The 22,991-nt window shown below is 39.3% G+C and overlaps 1 non-coding gene across 1 annotated transcript; it reads left to right on the forward strand.

The window, feature by feature from the left end:
* The first annotated feature begins 5,960 nt into the window (after positions 1–5,960).
* On the forward strand, positions 5,961–6,093 carry LOC146398765 (small nucleolar RNA SNORA70). Its single transcript, XR_014818506.1, has one exon. It is a non-coding gene; the product is annotated as a small nucleolar RNA SNORA70 (small nucleolar RNA).
* Positions 6,094–22,991: the final 16,898 nt, after the last annotated feature.

The raw sequence follows: 22,991 nt of genomic DNA on the forward strand, positions 1-22,991 counted from the left end.
ACTCCTACTACTTCTAAGACCAATATTCATACCTCCACCCATAACGCAGTATTGTATCTGAGTTACCGTCATTGATAACAGAGATGGTTCTAAGAACTTTGACGACTTTTTGTATATGATCTTTGGCTGAACTCAGAGCATTTACATCGACTATGGCTGCCTTGTCTTACTCTTAAAGTCTTGCATTATTGGATGCCCCAGTCAAGATATTCAGTGTGTGTGCATTAAACTGCTAATAGAAACCAGGTAGTTTCATGTATACTTCATTTAATCCTCGCAGAATACACACAAGGAATGTTTGATTATCTTTCAAGGGAATAAACTTTTCATTATTACAAGAAATAGTTACCCCAGTCCATAAAACTGACTCATTTCAGAGAGTTGAAGAGATTCCCAGAGCTCTGACTCTGACTTTACTGTTCTCTGTATGATGGCTACTGGTTCTTTCCCAATAGATTTCAAGTTACTAAAAAATGGGCCCATGTCTGATGCTATTTTTTTGTTTTTTTTTATGGCCCTACCCATGGCATGTAGAATTCCCAGGCCAGGGATTGAATCTGATCTTATGCCACAGCTGTAGTTGTGACAACACTGGATCCTTTAACCCACTGCACCAGGCCAGGGATCAAACCCATGTGCCCCAGTGAACCAAGCCACTGCGGCTGGATTCTTAACCCACCGTGCCACAGCGAGGACTCCATATGTCTGAGGCATTTTTATGATCCGCTCCACTTTGCCACGTACCTTGCAAACCACAGAAACAAAGTACATACTTGTTGATTGGCAGATTCAAAGGGAGTCCTCCCTCCTAGAAAATCCCTGTCTGACCAGCTCATAACTAAATCCTATGCCTCCTCCAGAGGAACCAGCATAGCTCACCCAGTTTGTTAGACCATGGCTATATACTCCATTTCTCTGAGTCTATGTTCTCCTAATGTGCTTTTTTATTTTTTTTTCCTCTTGGGTCCCAACCATGTTATACCTTGATAACCTCTTCGTAGTCCATATGTCAGATACTTTATACGTTTGGTATTGAATCATTCTTTCCAGGGCCTTGTCCAAGATAGTGAATATCGGAGAAGACTCAGGCACAGCTGTTCTACATCAAGATTTTCTCTTGGTCTGGATTTCTTACAGTGAGACTATGGTCTGCCTGTGTGTAGGTTTTTTAGTATTTATTATGCTTGGGGTTCTCTGTGCCTCCTGGATCGGTTTAGTGGCTGTCATTAATTCTGAAAAATTCTCAGTTATTATTTCTCCAACTGTTATGTCTATTCCCTTTTTATTTTCTTCTCCTGGTTTTACTGTTCCAGGTTTTGGATATTCTCTTCCATCTTTTTCATTCTTCTTCCTATTTACCTTTCAAGTTTGGAAGTTTCTACTGATGCACCTTCAGTAGCATACTTGTTGATGCTTTCCTTGGCTGTGTCCAGTCTACTGATGAGCTCATCCGCTCTGTTTTTCGTTTCTGTTACAGTGTCTTTGATTTCTAACATTTCCTTTTGATTCTTGGAGCTTCCATTGTTCTAGTACCTTTCTGTTTTTGCATGTTGTCTACTCTCCTTTACGGCCCTTAACATGTTAATCATAGTTATTTTAAATTTCTAGTCTGATAATTCTAAATTCTCTGCCATTTATGAACATTCAGATTTCTCCATCTAAACATTTAGAAATTTACTCATATATGAACATCAGATTATGTGGGGGTCTTTGTTTGTTTGTTTGTTTTGCCTTTTAGCATGCTTTGTAACATTTTGTTGAAACCACGCATGATGTATTGAAACATAGCAGAACCCTGTGGGGCTCCTGGGCATGAAAGCTTTCTTGCATCCCCTGTTTCTTGCTTGTAGGGAATACGCTTTGGCCTCCGTGACCTTCTCTGAGGGCAGGTTCAAACATTTGCTAATCGGGGAAGGGAAAGGATACAGAGACAAGCGAGAAACAGTCAAGAAACAACAGTACAGCCTGGGGACAGAGTCCTGGTTCCCCCTTAAGTGATACACAGAATAGTATCTAAGTTCTTCTGCAGAACTAAAACCCCAACAAGTGGAAGATGTTAACTTCCTGAAGAAGTCTTCTTCATCCCAGAGAGAAGGTCACAGTTTTATAACCTCAACAACCACAGAAGCTCATCGGAGGACCCTATCAGGTCTGATTAAAGGAATACACACATAGCCTGATCCTTATCAGCAGCCCCATCCTTGAAGCATTGCTATAAAACTTTTCACACACACACACAAAATGGAGTTCCCATCATGGCTCAGTGGAAATGAATCTGACTAGTAACAATGAGGACACAGGTTCTATCCCTGGCTTCGATCTGTGGGTCAAGGATCCGGCATTGCCATGAGCTGTGGTATAGGTCACAGATACAGCTCAGATCTGGCATTGTTGTTGCTTTGGTGTAGGCTGGCAGTTACAGCTCCGACTGGACCCCTCGCGTGGAAACCACCATATACCATGGGTGCGGCCCTAAAAAGACAAAAAATAAGACAAAACAAAACAAAAAACAAAAAACTTCTCATCAAATCCTCCTGAGTTGGGACACACATTTTTTTTTTTAAATGGCCGCACCCATGGCATATGGAAATTCCCGGGCCATGGATTGAATCTGAGCCACAGCTGTGACTTATACTGCAGCTACTGCAACAATGGACCCCTTAACCCACTGTGCTGGGCTGGGGATTGAACCCATGCCTCTGCAGCCACCTAAGCTGATGTAGTCAAATTCTTAACCCACAGTGCCACAGTGGGAACTCTTCAAACACACAATTTTTGAAGGCATAAGCCTGCTATGTTCTCCTGTTCCAGGCAAAGCAATAAAGATATTCTTTTCTTCTTTACCCAAAACTCTGTCTTCAAGAATCAATTCTGTCTTGGTGCACAGAGGCTCAGTTTTGGCAACAGTATCAGGTGAAAGTAACTGATGAAGACAGACTCTGAGTGTGAAGTTTTCATTTTTCCCTGACTAGGAGTTTGGCTGTTTTTATGGTTTGTTGGAGTCTTAGTGCCAGAGGCTAAAATTTTCTCTTGTATTTTTGCTCATGTTTCTCCTGTTGCTTTGGGATGTCCCTTGGGACTTCTGAAGTCAGATCCGAGGCTGGCAGTTTTTTAGGAATTCTATTGGTGTGGTGGTATGGCAAGGGAGGAGGAAAAGCACCCTATAGTCCTATGATTAGGTCTGTGTCATATAGTAAGCACGAATTGGGTGTTTCTCTTCCTCCATGTGGAAGGCTAGAGGGGGCTGGAATTGGGTGTTTTCCTACCCCCAGGCCAGTGGGCTAGGCTCTGGTAGAATACTTTCCTTTACAACAGACCTTGTAAAGGATAACAGAAAGCTCTGGGCATATCTCACAGTGGTTACATTTCCCACTTTCTGCGGGAAGCACTAGGGAATGACTCTGTGATCTCACAGTAAGATCCTTGTAAAGTGTAGCTCCACTAAGCCTGGGCCCCCTTGGAGATTTCGACTCTCAGGTTAGTCTGCACTGGGCCTACAGCCATCAGTCAATTGCAGTTTCACATGTGCTTACTGATATTGGCTCCAGCTGTGGGCTGCTGCTTCTGGCCTTCCCCTCCTGGTAAGCTATGACTGTCTGTGTCCATCTGTCTAGTTTTCAGGGCAGCAGGTTGCCCTGCGACCTCACCTCAGATGGATCTAAGACAAGTTGTTGATTTTCAGTTTGCTCAGGTTTTATTGTTGTGAGAATGGAAGTGGAAACCAGAAGTCGTGTTTAGAAATATTTTGCCAAGTTATTGGATGTTCATTGTTTTCTCATTCACCTCCTATGTCTCTAGGGCAACCAAGACTAAAATAAGATGTCATATAATCCCCCCCTAAAAAGAGAAAGAAAGAAGGAAAGAAAGGAAGGAAAGAAGAAAGAAAGAGAAAGAAAGAGAGAGAGAGAGAGAGAGAGAGAGAAAGAAAGAAAGAGAAAGAAAGAAAGAGAAAGAAAGAAAAAGAAAGGAGAATTGCTGATAACTAAAAGAGGGAAGGAAAGGGGTGAAGTTTCAAAAAAAAGTTGACATCCTCATTATTCTACTTTACTTGTTAAATCCTATTTTCAGGATGATAAGCTTATGAAATGGTGTCTAATATCTTCATGCAACTTGTCAAGTACACCCAGAAACCTAGAGGCCTTGCTCTCAAGAAATCTGTTTAAAAGTTGTTTCCTAGGATAGAACAGTGGATACTCTTCTGGCCCCTTGAATGAAGGGAATCTATAATTTTTTTTTTTAAATCACAATGTCCTCTGCTTTACTTAATCACACAACTCTCATAAAAATAACTTCACAATTTATTGTACTTTTTTTTTTTTTTTAAAGGGCCGCAGGTGCAGCATATGGAAGTCCCCAGGATAGAGGTCTAATCGGAGCTACAGCTGCTGGCTTACACCACACCCGCGGCACCACCATATCTGAGCCACATCTGTGACCTACACCGCACCTCACAGCAACGCTAGATCCTTCACCCACTGAGTAGGGTCAGAGATCAAACCCACATCCTCATGGATACTAGTTAGATTCGTTTCCACTGAGCCACAGCAGAAACTCCCTAGTGTACTTTTGTATATTACTGATATCTTTTTTTGGTAACAGTAACAAGTAGATGCATAAATGAAATTATTTTTATTGAACAAAATAAGAGAATAATAGGTAAACTTTGCTTTTTCTACTTTCTTGATGCAAATAAAATGTGAGAACAATTTGAATTACTACCATACTTGAATTTAGCATTTCTTTCCCCACATCATCTTTAGGAATGACAGTTTGCTTCAGCAAATTCCCCCTTTACATCTGTAAATATGATCACTGTTTTTGAAATTGAAAAAGGAGCACTCAGTCTACCAGAGAACTGACATATAACTTTCCACTAGGGAGAAATTAATAGCTATACCTGAGAAATTTTCTTGAGAAGAAAAAATTACACCACAAGAGATGATTTATATAACTCTAAATTAGATTAAAAACGAGTATACCGTAATAAAAAGAAAAAATATGTAAGGATATCTGAATGAGAGAACATAAATTTTTATTCACCCCAGGTGGTTAGAAGAGTTTTGGGAACCAGTGGAAAAGATCCTACAAGCAGTTTAGCCTTGTTTTCATGCCACGTGTTTTATGCCCTAGCACTGCTGTTCGCATTCTCCAAACACACCCTGACTCTATTCTATGTATTCAGTGCTACTCACTGTATTTGCAGTGTTTGACACTGTGAACATTTTTCTCTGCTTTGCTTCAGTCCCTTGAGTACCAGGCAAAGACTCCAGTATTTCTTTACCTCATATTCTGTTCACCTTCATCTGACAACCGAGTTGAGTTCCACACACAGCCTACCAAGTGGGAAGGTCAATACAGTTATGGAATGGTGTTTGATTTTTCAGTCTATTTCCACTTGATGCAGAGTCATCTACGTACTTGTTTTTCCACTTGAGTTTTTTATGTATCACATTTTTTCCCTTTTGCTTAGATGGCATCTAGATCTCTATAAATGAAGTTAACAGAATGTTCCCAAAGGAATAATTATTTTAACCTGTGAAAAGAAACATCTTCTGTTAGCACTGTCAAATTCTCAAGTAAAAAGAAATAATCTAGAATGAACTATAACTAGCTAACTATATTTTTCTCATAGAATTACTAGGGTGCAAAGCCATCATTTTGAAGGGGTCAGAGCTTTTCTCAAAAAAAATCTAATCAATTTCTTAATAATTAGGAAAAGTAATATGGGTGATACTTGAAGAGTTTGTAGCTTTCACTACTGGAGGAAATTAGAAATGTCCACTTACTGTTTTCATGAGGTTCTGGGGATTATTAAACATAATCAAATGCACCTTTTTGAAAAGTATTTACACAATTTATGTTCTACATTATTAAGTTTTGAGTTATTAACAAATTAAGACAATCTGATGACTTTTTCTAAAGAGTATATGGTGCACACAAAGATTTAAAGTTCTAAACGTTGGCAGCCAATCAAGCTGACCATGCTCGTCTCCCCGCAGGGGTCAGTGTACTTTGGTCCCAAACAGCAGTGTCCTCAGTGACGTGTGCAGCCTGTTGCCTGTACGCATTGCTCTAGGGAACCTTGGAGCAGCCCTTTCCAGTGGACATTCGTGTCTGGCGTGCTGCCCCCAGTCCAGGCTCCAGACAGATAGGCGTGGTGCTCTTGGAAAGCCCCAGGGCACAGTGGCCACGTCATCATGTCCATCCGCCCCAAGTGCAGAATAAGGAGCAGGTGATTCAGGTCCTACCCAGGCCAAGTTCAAGCTCCCAGACCGTCAGAAAATCCACCTTTCCAAGAGGTGGGGGTTTACTACGTCTAAGGCAGATGGATTTCAAAACATAGCAGCAGAAAAATGCCTCCTCTGGGATGGTTGTGGGATCAAATACATCCCCAATGGTGGCCGTTTGGACAAATGGCCCACCCTACACACAGGAGAGCCTGGGCGCTGTCCCCTCATTTCCACCAATAAATTCCTTTCCCATCCAAAAATTCATTACCTAATTAAATGAAAGAAAATAAACTGGAAAGAAGAAGGAAGACATTCAAATACACTGCAATCAAAGAATAGGAAATATCTGCGAGACAGAAACCAGGGCCAGCTCTTCCTGTATCAGACCCTTTGGCATCGTGGTAGGAACACGGCTGGTGGTCCTCAGATGCTCTGCGGACCGTGGCTGCTGGTCATTATATGCTCCGCCGATCGGAAATAAAACACCCTCCAGGGAGCTTTACTCCCATTCCTTGGGGGTCTGGCCTGTCTGAAATGAATGCGGCACTAAGCAGCATTTCACAAGCCGGATCGACTTCTCATGCTCATCGATGGAAATTTCTCTCTGAAATGGGGCTTCTTTGTCCATTTGGCACCTCTCATTTCAGTGTCTGTTAAAAGGCTACACGTGTATACTTTTACCAGGACTTACGTGAAAGTTTCCATTGCTCTTTACCTACATTATTGCGCCTTTATTTTTAGCTGTATTTCAGGTGGCTGCCTGCATGCCTAGGTGGTACGCATGCGCGCACACACATAGCTACGCATCCATGCATCTGAGATTGTAGGTGCATGTGCCGTTGTATGTGAATGTCCCTTTTACTGATGACAAATGACTGAACTTTTAAAATATGTCTCCTGGTCATTTGGGTACCATCTACCGTGTTGGTATGTTCGTGATGCTTACTATTTTTTTTTTTTTTGTATTTTATTTTTAGTGGTACTGATTTATAGAATTCTTTTCCTTTAAAAAAGGAAAAGGTATATTCTGGATGTTAGAGTGTTAGCCTTTATGTATCAAAAGGCTCTTCCCTATATTTTGTTTTGTTTTGTTTTGTTTTGACGCTCTTATAGGTTCTTATGATGAACAGAATCTTAATTTTAATGTTCACCAATATATCAATATTTACTTTGATTTTAATCCTGCTTCTGTCATGCTTAAATATATTTCCTTATCCTAAGGAATAGCCCATGAAAATATTCTCCTGTATTATGTCTAGAAGCTTTATGGTTTTATCTGTCACTTTCAGGTCTATAGTGAACCTGGAATGAATTTTGTTTATAGTGGAATGTTTGACTTAACTTTTAAAAAAAAGAATATTCAATAATAAGGCCTTTTTGGGCTTTTCCATCTGTAACATTGGACTACTTGTCTCTTGTTAATATCCTGATCATTTACTTATAGCTCCTTAAGAAGTTAGTGTCTAGTAGACGCTGTCTATCTAACTTGTTTTCTTTAGGGGTGTTTTGGCTGTTGGCTCATTGTATTTCCATACAAAGTTTAGAAGCTCTTTTGTATCATTAATATATTTTTCTGAGGCTTCAATTATGAGTGCTTTTTTTTTTAATCTTTTTTGTCCACCCCATGGCATATGGAATTCCCAGGTCAGGGATCACATCTGAGCTGCATTTGCAGCTAAGGCCACGCCAGATCTTTAACCCACTGTGCCAGGCGAGGGATGGGACTTGGGTCCCAGGTTTCCAGAGACACTGCTGATCCTGTCACACCATCATGGGAACTCCACTTGTGAGAGTTTTTTAACCTTTGAACTAATTTGGGGAGAAATTATATTTTCAGAGTAGTCAATTTTGTAATCCATAAACATGATGCAGCTCTATCTAGGATTTTTCCGTTTCTCCCCTCAGTGTTTTATAGTTCAGTATATAAGTCCTGAACTTTTTTCAAGTGATTTATATCTAGATATTTGACATTTGGATGTGCTATTAAATTGCAACTTCGACATTTTTACGTTCCTAACAATTGGTTCTACTATATAGAAAAACTTATTTTTGTGTATTGAAGTTGTATCAGAAATATTCCTTGGGAGTTCCCGCTGTGGTACAGTGGACTAAGAATCTGACTGCAGTGCCCAGGTCACTACAGATGCATGGGTTCAATTCCTGGCCCCATGCAGTAGATTAAAGGATCTGGCATTACCGCAGCATGACTCAGGTTCAGTCCCTGACCCAGGGATGTCCATATGCCACAGGTGCAGCCATGAAAAGAAAAGAAAAAGAAAAATTCCTACATACTCTTAGAGATAATAACTCATCCTTATTTGGGAGGTAGATTACAGTATTTCACTGATTGTGTTTTTTCTGTAGCCCTTTTATTTAGTCATTGTTCTTTTATATTTTCTGAGGCTTTGTTATTAATAGCATAAGATGTTGCAATTTTTATAATGTACTGGTGAATTAAAATTCTCACCCTATAAAATATCTTTCTGTGTTCTGTTTTTTCTTTGCAGTCTTGTTTTATGAAATAGTAATATGGCTACTGTATCTTTCTTTTGGTTTGCTTCTGTCAGGTTTTTGTTTTCCATCCTTTTACACCTCACCCTCTCTGCTTTATATTTAAGGTGTGTTCTCAATAGCAGCATTTATTTAATTTTTCAAAAAATTACAATCTAGCATTTTTCATCGCGATATTTAGCTTTTTCTCATTTACTTACCTTTAACATAATTATTGATATATTTAGTTTTAAATTTACCATGTAGCTATTTACTTTCTTTCTTCTTTTTAGAGAATGGTTTTATTTTATTTTATTTTATTTTATTTTATTGTCTTTTGTCCTTTTAGGGCCACGCCCGTGGCATATGGTGGTTCCCAGGCTAGGGGTCTAATCAGAGCTACAGCCGCCAGCCTACACCAGAGCCACAGTAACTCCGGATCCGAGCCACATCTGCGACCTACACCACAACTCACAGCAATGCCAGATCCTTAACCCACTGAGCGAGGCCAGGGATCGAACCCGCAACCTCATGGTGCCTAGTCGAATTTCCTTCTGCTGTGCCACAGTGGGAACTCCAAGCTATTTACTTTCAATTTGTGTTGCCTGTTGTGTGTTTTTCTTTGAAATATATTTTTTAACAATTTTATTTTATACTTTCATTGTCATAGTTATTAAATATTTCTTTACCATCTTAATATCTTAGTGAGCAGACTGCTGGGATCATATTTCCGACCTAGCAGCACATATACTACTGTAGTCACATTATTTTATTCTTGTTCTTTTTGAAGTTCAAAATTAATAATTATTATAATTTGTATAGTCAGTATTGATTTATAGTTACTCACTTATTTATCATTTTCTTTGCTTTCCTCCCTACAAATATTGTTGATGCTTCCAGTTATCAATTCCTTGCCACTTGGCTCCAAATGCACGTAACTTTTCCTGTTCCGTGGTCTGGGAGACAGATTTTTTTAAATGTGGCTTTGCAGGCTGACGTGACGTTAAGCTTGGTCAGCAGAGGGCGCAAGGCAGACAGTGAGGAATAGGCAGCATTTGCTTTCTGGAGCCAAGGTGCCCTTAGCACCAGCCTGTATAGTTTTGTCCTTTCCAGAAGATCGTATCGTTGGAATGATATATGTATTGTAGCCTTTTCAGATCGGCTTCTTCCACTTGGCAGTACAAATTTAAGATTCCTCCACGTCCTTTTGTAGTTCATTGCTTTTTAGGACTAAATAAAATTCCATTGTCTGGACAGAGCGTAGTTTATTTATTCATTTACCTACTATCCTATAAGCATCTGTGTGGACGTAAGTATTCCTCTCCTTTGGATAAATACCAAGGAGTGTCATTGCTGAATAGTAGGTAAGAGTATGCTTTGTTTTGTAAGATCTTGACAAATTTTGCCTTCCAAAGTGGCAGACCGTTTTTCATTCCCACCAACAATGAATGATGTTTTCTCTTGCTTCACATTCTCACCAGCATTTTTTTTTTTTCTTGGACTTTAGCCTTTCTAATAAGTGTGCAGTAGTATCTCATTGTTTTACTTTGTAATTCCTTGATAATGTGATGTTAACATCTCTCTCTGTGCTTCTTTGTCAGTATATACATTTGGTGAGTTGTCTGTTGAGAACTTGTGCTCATTTATAAACTGGATTATTCATTTTTTACTGGTGAGTTTTATGACTTATTTGCATGTTTGGAGTCACAACCCTTTCTCAGATAATGTCTTTTGCAATCATTTCTTCTCGGTCAGTGCCTTGTCTTTTCATTTCTTTGACAGTGTCCTGCAGAGTGAAAGTTTTAAATTTGAATGATTTATGGCAATTATTTGTTTCATGGATTATGCTTTTAGGGTTCTGTCTGAAAGTCACAGCCAATCTTAAGATCATCTAGACTTTTCCTTGTGTTTTCATTTAGGATTTAATAGTTTTGCATCTGACATTTAGTTCCGTGATCCATTTTGAGTTACTTTTTTGTTCAAAACCACACAAAGATACTACCAAAAAAAAGAAAACTATACTTTTTTGTGAAAGGTGTATTTGAGATCACTCTTCATCTCTCTGAAGAATATTTATTAGTTTTTGTATTACAATGGATTTGCCGTTGTTGGTTTGTCTCAGTTTTTCTTTGCCCAAATATGTTTGTATTTCATTTTTTTTTTTTCCATACCTGCAACACGTGGAAGTTCCCAGACCAGGGATCAAACCTGCCACACAGCAGTGACCAGAGCCTCAGCAGTGAGAACACTGGATCTTTCACCCCCTGCGCCGCAAGGGAACTCTTTGTATCTCATTTTTATTCTTGATGACTCTTTTTGCTGACTATAGCTTTCCATGAGCAATTATTTTACTTCAAGACTTTGAGAATATTGCTCCTCTTTAACTTCTTACTTCCCTTATTTCTGTTCAGTAGTTCATGGTCGGTCTGATGCTTTATTAAAGGAAATGCGGGCGCTTTTTTTTTAAACTTCAACCCTTTTTATATTTTTTTCTTTGTCTTTGACTTTCAACAGTTCTGCTAGGACAAGATTAGGCTGATTTTTTTTTTTAATGATTCTGGTTGAGATATATAGGTCGATCAACTTTTCATTAGCTTTGGAAAATTCTCAGTTACCTCTTCATATATTTTTCCTCTCCGATTTCCTCTGTCCCCTTCTTTTGGTAATTCAATTAAAATAAGCATTAGAGGAGTTCCCGTCGTGGCGCAGTGGTTAACGAATCCGACTAGGAACCATGAGGTTGCGGGTTCGGCCCCTGCCCTTGCTCAGTGGGTTAACGATCCGGCGTGGCCGTGAGCTGTGGTGTAGGTTGCAGACGCGGCTCGGATCCCGCGTTGCTGTGGCTCTGGTGTAGGCCAGTGGCTTCAGCTCCAATTGGACCCCTAGCCTGGGAACCTCCATATGCTGCAGGAGCGGCCCAAGAAATAGCAACAACAGCAACAAAAGACAAAAAAAAAAAAAAAAAAAAGTATTAGAACATGTTACCATAATCTGTACTCTCAACTTTTTTGTTGTCGCTGAAATTTCCGTTACTTTCATCTCTTCAACTTTCAATCTGATATTTTCCTCTGATTCACCTTTCAGGTTAATAATTTTGTTTTCCTCCATGTTTAATCTGCTGTTAAATCTACCCATGCATGTTCACTTTTTTCCATTTATTTTTTTTCAGCCCTAGAATTTCCATTTGCTATTTGTAATTTTCAATTTTCTGCCCTTATAATTTTTTATCTTTTGGAGCATTTTGAAAATAATTATTGAAGTTTGTGTCCAGTATCTTAATTTTCTGTGTCATTGGTTAGTTTATGTCTATTGACTTTTTTCTGCTGTCTCTTGATCCTGTTATTGTATCAACTTTTCAGGTGTCCAGTTATTTTTAATGGAGTTATGGAAGTTTATATCAAAATAGTCAAGATAATTTAAGAATTAAGAGGAAGTTTTCTGCCCCTAGAGAGGAATTTTCTTCTAGCCTAAGGCCAAAGGGCTAGTCATCTCAGATGTTCTTAATTCAGTTTCTGTGACTGGGGCATCTAGAAGCTAGGATTCACTTTATTTCTAGATTACCCATACTATTACATATGTGCCTGCAGGGTAGAAATTGTGAGACTGGTTTGTTTATTAAGAATTTCTTGCCCTTAGTGTCCTAGATTCCATTGACTCTACAGCTCTTTAAAGTTATGGAAAATGCTGCTTAGTATTTGAGCATCACACCAGGCTTGGGATTCACATAGGAAAAGCTCCCCAATATCAAGCCTCTCTCACTAGATTAATTTTTTTTCATGTATCTTAGTCACGTATTTCACTGCCTTGTCAGGTCTTTCTGTGACTTCAGATACATGATTTTTGTACTATTTCTATCTTTTCTAAGTGATTTCAGAGGTTTTCTCAATTACCTACTCAACTATTATTCTATAATGGACATATTTTTCTTTCTAAGAATGAAAAAACTCAAAGTAAAAAAAAAAAAAAGAAAATTCAGAAAATCAAAATAAAATTGGTATTGGTTTCTCTTTCAAATGTTTGCAATCCACCAGGTAAAGAAGGAACATCTCCTCAGAATTAAATATAAGATTAAATAAATGGGAGTTCCCATCGTGCTGCAGCGGAAACGAATCGACTAGAAACTATGTGGTTGCAGGTTTGATCCCTGGCCTCGCTCAGTGGGTTAAGGATCTGGCATCGCCATAAGCTGTGGTGTAGGTGGCAGACACGGCTCGGATACTGCAATATTCTGGCTGTGGTGTAAGCCAGCAGCTGTAGCTCCAATGAGACGCCTAGCCTGGGAACCTCCATGTGCCGCAGGTGCAGCCCTAAAAAGATAGATGATAGATAGATGATAGATAGATAGATAGATAGATAGATAGATAGATAGATAGATATGTATGTAAGTATGCTTATGCCATTTTAAAATAAAAACCTTTTAACAACTTTAAAAGACACTTTTGAAAAATGAGAACTCTATCTGCTTCTCAGCTTATGTTTGCATAGAAACATTACATGTTTCTATGCATTCCATGTTACAGAAGGCCCTTACAGACCAAAAAAAAGAAAAAGAAAGAATTGAAAATATGAGTGATCCAAACAGTAAACAAGTTTAAGATAAAATATTTTGCTATTTCGCTATTACAAAATAGAGTCTCGAGATAGTTTTGAGTAGAGAGCTATCTTTGCCCTGGTACTTATGCACACACCTACCCAAAACAAACACAAGAAGTTTTAATAATTGAAAGACGGGAAAGTTTACATTAGGCTTTGTAAAAGTTGGCACTTCAAATGTGAATATTAAGCACCACCGAAGACAGTAAAATTATAATAATTGAAAATTCTCAAAGGCTTTGAATGGAAGAAAGTCCATGATTTCAAGTTCATAGAACATATATTCAACAGTGGAGATATGACCACGGTCGCTATCTTGAATTACATGAAAGAAATACGCTCCATGATTTCCTGGAAACATCTTCCTGCAGTAGAGGAGGACTCGATCTTCTGGAATTCAGTAAGCAGAGGGAGTGAGTAAATGTTGCTGTTTGATTCAAGTGCATTCCTCCTGATGCTTCGGCTCTTCTTCCCCAACTCATTTTCCTCAGCCATAAAATGTGCATTTCTTCCAGCGTTCTTGCAAGGATCAGTAATAGATGCATAAATGATCTACTTTAATTCCTGATATATAGCAGAGGCTCCGTCATTTCTATAATTTCTACTACATATTTAGTTTTGTTTGTTTTTTGCTTCTTAGGGCCGCACTGACAGCATGTAGAAGTTCCCAGGCTGGGGTTCAAATCGGAGCTGCAGCCGCCAGCCTACGCCACAGCCACAGCCACACTGATCCAAGCTACATCTGTGACCTGCACCCCAGCTCGCAGCAACGCCGGACCCTCACTCCGATGAGCAAGGTCAGTCATCGAAAATGCAGCCTCATGGATGCTCGTGTTTGTTACTGCTGAGCTGCAGCGGGAACTCCTCTACTACTTATTTGGCACTGAAACTTATATTGTCTTAATTTTAGCAAATTTCTATCATCTAATACAATCAATTTTGTTTTTAAAATATAATCCATTTTACATTTTTATTTGAATGCCCGTCATCTAATAGAAAAGCTTCATTCTTTTTTTTAACTCAATGAATTTTCTGACATTTATAATCATCACAACCCAATTTTCCAGCATTTCCATCCCCAAATCCCAGCCCATCCTCCCAACCCCCAACCCATCTTCTTTTGAAAACCATACATTTTTCAGTCTGTGGGTCCGTATCTATTCTGCAAAGTCCATTGTATCCATTTTTTTAGACTATACATACAAGTGATAGCATTATGACATTGGTGTCTCACAGCCTAACTTCATTTAGCATGGTAATTTCTAGGTCCATCCATATTGCTGCAAGTGGCATTATTTGTTTTCATGGCTGAGTAATATTCCATTGTGTGTATGTACCCCATCTTCTTTATCCACTCCTCTGTCAGTGGACATTTAGGCTGCTCCCATGTCTTGGCTATTGTATCTAGCTACAGTGAACACCGGAGTACATGTATCTAGAAAACCCTCATTCTTAAAGCTTCGTTTTATTCACAGACTCTTCCTTTTCTAAAATACTATGTTACATAGTGATTATCCGGACCTACCAGGAGAGTAGAACCAATACTTGAATATCAGATGCAGCGGCTCAGAGAGCAAGTATACCTTACAATTTAAATCTAAACTTAGCAAAAAATTTCCACTATTATTTCATTATTTATAGTTGGCTGGGATCTTAATGTGTCAGAATTTTATCAATATACCTCAGCCAGATTCTACACCTAATATTTTACTTGAATAAGTGGAAATAAACAAGGTTTTCCTATTATTTAATATTACTAAGAATCTTGATAGATGTCAGATTTATAGAAAAACAGACAGTATTAACGATGTGCATGAATATCAAATATTGACTGTTTACTTCTGCTTAGTTGGTGAAGGTTGATGTTAACTTGAGATGTGATTTACAGAATATTGTTTACCCAACAAAAATAATTTTAAAAACTGTACTTACAGTATATTTCCTTTTTTAAAAATTTTTTTGGATTATAGTTGACTCACAAAGTTGTGTTAATCTCAGGTGTACAGCAAAGTAAATCGGTTGTACATGTACATATATCCATTCTTTTTTCACATTCTTTTCCCAAATTAGCTACCACACTGTACTTCTTAGTAAACTTCCCTTTCCAATGCAGCAGGTCCCCATTACCCAGCTATTCTGTATATAATATATGTTTACATCAGTCCCAACTCTGTAATTTATCCCACCCCCCTGCCATGTCTCCCCTTTGGTAAACCTAAGTTTGGTTTCAGTCTGTTTCTATTCTGTAAGTTCTAGTGTGTCATTTCTATTAGAATCTACATATTAGGGATCTCATATGATATTTGTCTTTCTTTGTCTAAATTATTTCACCTAGTATGATAATTTCTAGGTCCATCTGTGTTGCTGCAAATGGCAGGTTTTCGTTCTTTTTAAGGGCTGAGTAATATTCCATTGCACATATGTGCCACATCGTCTTTAGCCGTTCCTCTGTTGATGGATATTTTGGTTGCTTCCATGTCTTGGCTATTGCAAATAGTGCTGCAGTGAACATTGGGGTGCATGTATCCTTTCAAATTACGGTTTTCTGCAGATATATGCTCAGGAGTGGGATTGCTGGTTCATGTGGTAGTTTGATATTTAGTTTTTTAAGGACCCTACATACTGTTCTACACAGTGGTTCCACCAGCTTATATTCCTCCTGACAGTGTAGGAGGGTTCCCTTTTCTCCACACCCTCTCCAGCATTTATTATTTTTAGACTTTTTGATGATGGCCATTCTGCCTGGGGTGAGATGGTACTTCATTGTAGTTTTGATTTGCATTTCTCTAATGATTAGTGATGTTGAGCATCTCTTCATGTGCTTTTTGGCCATCTGGCTACCTTTGGAGAAATGTCTGTGCAGATCTTCTGACCATTTTTTAATTGGCTGGCCTGTGTTTTTGATATATAAATATATATATTTATAGCAATATATACCCAACTAGCCAAGCCAGCAACCAAAGCATAGTCTGTATCTGTTTTGTCTTCTAAGGAATCACCAAGTCTCATTGTATCTGACTCTCAGTTGTTCTCCAGCTAATCCATTTCTTTCCTTCTCCATTGCCGGCACATTAGACCAATGCGCCATCATTTTTCCTGTGTTACTCCCATAGCTTGTTAATGATCGCTTAGCCTCTTATTTTTCTCTAATTTATTTTCTTTCATGCTTTAATGACCTCTCTTGGAAACAGAAAAATGGTCGTATCCTTCTCCTAGTTCATAACGCTTAATTGTTTTCTTTCACTGTTAACATAAAGTCCAAAGTTCTTAACCCGGCTTGTGAATCCAGAAATATCCAATCCTCGTTGATGTCTCCTCTGCATGCTCCAGTTTTAACTCTACTGGATTCTCCTGTTTCTTGAAGGACTGATGCTTTTGCCTATGCCCTAGGCTCTGCCATAGTTTCAGCACTTTTTTTTTGAGATATAATTTACATGCCATACATTTCACCCATTTAAATTGTACAATCCAGCGGCTGTCCGTGTATCCACAGAATTGTGCAGTCATCAACGCAACCAGTTTTAGAACATTTTCATCCCTCTTAAAAAAAGACCCATACCCATCAGCAGTCATTGTCTGTCTCGTTCTGGTCCAGGCCACCCTCCATAGCCCTAGGCAACCACTAATCTACTTTCTGTCTATTTAGATTTGCGTAATGTGGACGTGTCTTCCGTGGAATCATACAGTCATGATTTGTGTCTCTGTACTTTCACTTAACATAATAGTTTCATCTATGGTGTGGCCTGAATAAATACTTCATTTCTTTTTGCTGCCAAATAACATTCCATTGTATGGATATTGCAATACTTCAGTTTATCTCTTTATCAGTTGATGGCCTTAGGTTTGTTTCTACTTCTTAGCTATTATGAGCAGTGCTGCTGTGAACATTTGTGCGTATATTTTTGTGGGGACATATATTTTCTGTTCTCTTGAATGTATAATTTTTAGTAGAATTGCCGCGTCACATGGTAACTACGTTTCATCTTTTAAAAGACTGCTGAGGCACTTTTCCAAGGCCACTCATCATTTTATGTTTCCCTCAGCAGTGCAGGAGTGTTTCAGTTTCTCCTCATCCCTATCAATAATGATTCTTTTTAAAATTAATTAATTAAAATAATTAATTTTTATTTCCCCAATACATAGCACTGGGAACTATGATGGAGCATGATAATGTGACAAAAAAGAATGTGTACATGTATGTGTAACTAGGTCACCATGCTGTACAGTAGAAGAAGAAAATAATTATTCTTTGTTTTTGCAATAATTTCTTTTTTTATTCCTGGAATATACCTCTTTTTATACTAGCCTTATTCTCTTTTTTTCTGCAGGACTGTGATTCATCTATCAACTCTTAGTTTAAATGTTACTTCCTCAGGAATTTGTCCCTGACATTCTTAAATATTAGCTGCCTATATATTGCCAGTGGGCTTGGCATCATATATTGATCAAATTTATTATAATTAATAGTCTGATCATCTGTCATTCTAGTCACATTGTAGCCACTGTGAAGCACTAAGACTTTTTTTTGCTGTTGAATCTGAGCATCTTTTTTTTTTTTTTTAAACTTTATGGCCACACCCATAGCACATGGAAGTTCTTCTGCCAGGAATTAAATCTGAGCCATTGCTGCACTGCTGCAAGCTTTGCCACAGTTATGGCAATACCAGATCCTTTAACCCACTGTGCTGGGCTGAGGATCAAACCCACACCTCCACAGTGACCCAAGCCACTGGAGTCAAATTCTTTTTTTTTTTTTCTTTTACTTTTTTTGTTTTTGTATTTTGGGGGGGTTGGGTTTTTTTTTCTTTTCTTTTCTTTTCTTTTTTTTTTAATGGCTGCATCTGTGGCATATGGAAGTTCCTTGAGACAGGGATCAAATTGAAGCTGCAGCTGCCTGTCTATACCACAGCCATGGCAACACTGGATCTGAGCCACATCTGCGACCCTCTCTGCAGCTTGTGGCAATGCCGGATCCTTGACCCCCTGAGGCCAAGGATCGAGCCTGCATCCTCACAGACACCGTGGTGGGTTCTTAACCCACTGAGCTGCAGCATGAACTCTCGCTGTCAAATTCTTAACCCACTGCACCACAGCAGAAACGCCTGAATCTTTAAGCGTGGGTTTGTTAAAAGTGGATCCCAGTTTCTTCGCTCAGTCATGAACACCAAGGTTGTTTCAAATTCCCAAAAGGCAAGTCCAGAATTCCATGCTGTAGGGTTTCCCAGTGTGGTGCAGTGGAAGAGCATCTGACTAGTATCCGTAAGGATGCAGGTTCAATCCCAGTGGATTGGGGATCCTGCATTGCTTTGAGCTGTGATATAGGTCACAGATGCAGCTTGGATCCCGCATTGCTGTGGCTGCGGTGTAGGCCAGCAGCTGTAGCTCTGATTCAACCCCTAGCGTGGAAACTTCCATATGCCATGGATGCAGCCCTAAAAAACAAAAAGCAAAAAAAAAAAAAAAAAAAAAAAAAAAAAAAAAAAGAAGTTGTAGAATTTCTATGGTTGAGGGGCCAGGATAACCCCAGCCGTCTCTTCTCTTCACTCTCAGAGCCATATAAATTATCCTTTTCAATACATTCTTGGATAAGCTCTGGTACCACGCAATGAATGCTCTGGCCCCGTCGGAGGACCTGCTAGGCCTTTGTGCGTGAGATGTCACTGGTGATCCATTCATTCACCAGGTGGCTGTTGTTCTGGTCTTTCCACAACACATCCATTTACAATCTGCCCCTAAGTCTCTTTCCAGCCACACCATCTACAAAGCTCCGCTCGCCAATTCCCATCTCCATCTCCTGCTTCACGCACCACTTTGATCCGAAGTACTGGGCACTTTCAGGATGGGACAAGCACTTTCCTACATGTGGACTTTAGCCATCCGTTCCTCACATCTCTGCAATGCCCCTCTCCATCTCTCTCCTCTATGTATTGTGCTCATTCGAGAACATGTGTCTTAGTGTCGCCTTGCGTTTGAAACAGTCTGGAAAGAAAGTTTCCTTGACTTTTGGTATTCAAGCCATGATGTGTTGATGGCTGTACCGTAGTATCTAGAGGCTGTTCAAGATAATCTTTAAAATATCACTTTGTCCAACTGTCTTGTAGAGGATTTTCATGTTACTGTGTCAAGGGATTAGTTGTGATTACCAGAGTAAAGAGAGACTCCAAGGGCAGATATTGCAAACCTAGAATAAGGAAGGCAGACAACTTAACGACAACCTACCTCTGCCCAACAGTAACTTGCGCCTTTATTTTTCGTTGTTGTCACAAAGCCTTATATCTAGGAGTTCCCGTCGTGGCTCAGTGGTTAATGAATCTGACTAGGAACCATAAGGTTGTGGGTTCGATCCCTGGCCTCGCTCAGTGGGTGAAGGATCCGGTGTTGCCGTGAGCTGTGGTGTAGGTTGCAGACACTGCTTGGATCCAGTGTTGCTGTGGCTGTGGTGTAGGCCAGCAGCTACAGCTCCAATTGGACCCCTAGCCTGGAAACCTCCTTATGCCATGGGAGCAGCCCAAGAAATGGCAAAAAGACAACAACAAAAAAAACAACAAAAAAACAACAAAAAAAAACCAACAAAAAAAACCCCAAAGCCTTATATCTGGAATGATTATCTGAAAACTGAACATAGTTGCCTGTTTTCATCAGTTTTCCTTGTCTCTCCTCTGTTGTGCATGATATTAGCCTTTTGGTAGTTTTAACTTATAATGATTTTCCACTTTCACCTCGCTTTGAAATATTGAACCTTTTATGGCGGAAATAGAATATAATTGCTCTCCAAGCACATAGTAAACAGTAAGAATAGAGACTGATGGAAAATAGTCCATGGATGAAAGAAGACGGAAACAAAGCAGAAATTGCCACCTCCTAAGTCCTCAAGGCTCATGTGGCCCAACCTTTGTTATGTACGCGACCCAATATGTTGAGGGTGCGTCTTGAATTTTGTTAGAACAATAACCTCCTAAATGCCCAGGCCCTGTGTTTTATGCATTCTTTATTTAGTCATTCTTATCATATTTTACGGCTAAAATAACTTTCTCTTAGATTAAAAATAAATCTTCCTTGATTGAAAGAGTATTAAATCTCTATTTTTCAGTAGTTTGTACCTATTAGCATATGTGAAATGAAAGAAAACAGTGTGTTCCTTCTTTTGCTGTTGTAGAAGGTAATTCGATTATTTGCTCAGAAATTACTTTTCAGAATTAACTCTCTTCCTGGTTATTATTTTTCCCTCTGGCAGGATTTAAGTGATTTAATGTGCTTCCCAGTACCTTTGGCAACTGTATGAAAATTCCATGGTGGGATGAGTCAAGTTTGCACAAGTAGAACTTTAGAAATTACAGATGAAGTTCAGAAAATTGAAATTCCAGGAAAAATCTTCTTCCATTATCTTTCTTATTCATATAGTGCTACAATTTTATTGTGCAGTGTGACAGGAAGGGTATTTCTATTAGCTCGCTAAATTGCAAAGGAGATGCCATGTGCATAGAGAGAGTGACAGAACAGTATTCTTTTTCTTTTTCCTTTTCCTTTTCAGGGCTGCACCTGCAGCATAAGGAAGTTCTCAGGCTGGCTGCAGGCCCATGGCACAGCCACAGCAATGCCAGCTCTGAGCCGCATCTGCAACCTATGGCTTGTGGCAACACCAGATGCTCAACCCATTGAGTGAGGCCAGGGGTGGAACATGCATACACCCGGAGACAATGTTGGGTCCTTAACCTGCTGAGCCACAGTGGGAACTCTGAACAGAATTGATGGGTTTGTGGTGACACTGGCTCAGGGCAGCCACTGTGTGTTGTGCCATCTTGCTCCTCCCCCACTGCCACTTTCCCCCTGGGAAACAGTGGGTTTAAAGTTTGTTTTAATACAAATGTCAAACTCTGTGGACGTGTGGTTGTTCAGATAAATTGCCGCTGTGTCTTCCACACGGACCCTTCTAGACGGGACCACCTTTTGTCTTTGTTGTCCCTCGAAGAGGTGCCAGTGTCGTAACTATGAGCGAGGAAAGAGTCGCTTTAGGTTCCTAAAGACATGCACTATTCCTGTGGGGAGAGTACAGTAGCCAAGCTGAACCCAGAGCCTGCACAACCCGTTCCTACCAGCTTTGAGATAGTTGTTGGAAGCTATCTGACTTGTCCTGGAGGAGCCGACCTTTCAGAAGTGTCCAGGCACTTACAGGCAGTCATTTTGTCATGCTTTTTTGCTTTATTGGGCATCACAGATATTGTGGTTTGTTTTTGTTGTTGCTGTTTTTTGCAAATGAAAGGTTTGTGGCAACCCTGCCTTGAGCAAGCCTACCAGCACCGTTTCCCCAGCAGCATCATATTTTAATTAAGGTATGTACACTGTTTTTTTAGACATAATGCTATTGCACACTTAATAGACGAGAATATAGTGTAAATATAACTTTTATATGACTGGAAAACAACCAAAACTCGTGACACGCTTTATTGCAATATTCACTTTACGGCAATGGTCTGTACCTGAACCCACGATATCGCCAAGTTCAGCTTAAATGTGAACGTGAGTATAAGCTTGGCTCCGATCGTGCAAGCATCGCGAAGCTGCCAGCACCAGGGTCTCCTCCTCAGAACTGGCATCAGTCCCCAAATTATGGTTCTTTTAATGTCTTCTATGGGTGAACAACTTGGTGTGGGGTAGACATGGCCATAAACATACAGATAACTTCTTGCCCACGTTTTTCTCCTGTGCCCATTTCACTCACTAACTCTTCAGCAGGATTCCAAATATATTGTGCTAGCATGTGAAGGATTTTGTGGGTTTGGAGGGGAGTAAGAAGTAAATCTTAGTGTTATTTACTTTCTCACTGTGATACTTTTTTTTTTGACTGCCAAGCAAAGGTGTGGGTGACATTTGAAGTACTGCGTCACTGATTTGGAGCAAGGTTTCTTTTACATAATTCTAGAGGCTTTTAAAAGTATGAGTGGGTTTGCACAGCAGGTGGTGAATGGCAGCTGTTTGGGCAGAATACGAATGAGAATACCAGACACCTCCACGTTATAAAAGTTTCAAAAACAAAATATGTTGGGTCTGATATATGACCATGCATGTGAAATTACCTGTTACTGTTTTTGTTCTTTCTGCCTTTTTTTTTTTTTTCGTTTTAAGTTCTGCTTATATTTCTTCGGTAGTCTTAATTTAATGGAAGACTAAAAATGTTTTAGATAAAATGAACACTTTAAATTTTACCTAAGTAAGCGCTTTCCTCGGTGGTATCATTGTTTCCTCAGTGTTTCCATCTTTGTACTTCTCATTTGTCGTTTTGATTAGAAAAGTAATGAGAAGGGTATCTTGTAATTGGAAAATCTCTGAGTTTGCATCTGGCGTCTCATCCCATTTCAACCCCTCTCACCTTCTAGTTGTTAGGACAGAAGTGGATATTTAAAACAATTTTTATTGTAAAATCTTAAAAAAGGTCAATTTCTGCTTTTCTGCTCGTGAATGCATTCATTCATTCATTGAAACTTTTTTAGTTTCTGCTCTCACGAGATGCTATGTTGGATACAAAGATAAATAAGCCACAGTTAGAATCTTCAACGAGACTTCTATATTGGGAGGATAATAGAATGTAATATAAATAATCATAAATCCATAGAGAGGATAGTTGCATCAGGATGTGATCTCTGGGTTTTTAGCATTTAGAGCATTTCCAGCAGTTGGGAC

Source organism: Sus scrofa, chromosome 10 (genome assembly GCF_054392235.1).
Source record: "Sus scrofa isolate SSC_HxYL_T2T_F1_AM1 chromosome 10, Sscrofa_HxYL_maternal_Yorkshire_Landrace_v2.0, whole genome shotgun sequence".
In the NCBI taxonomy this organism is placed as follows: Eukaryota; Metazoa; Chordata; class Mammalia; order Artiodactyla; family Suidae; genus Sus; species Sus scrofa.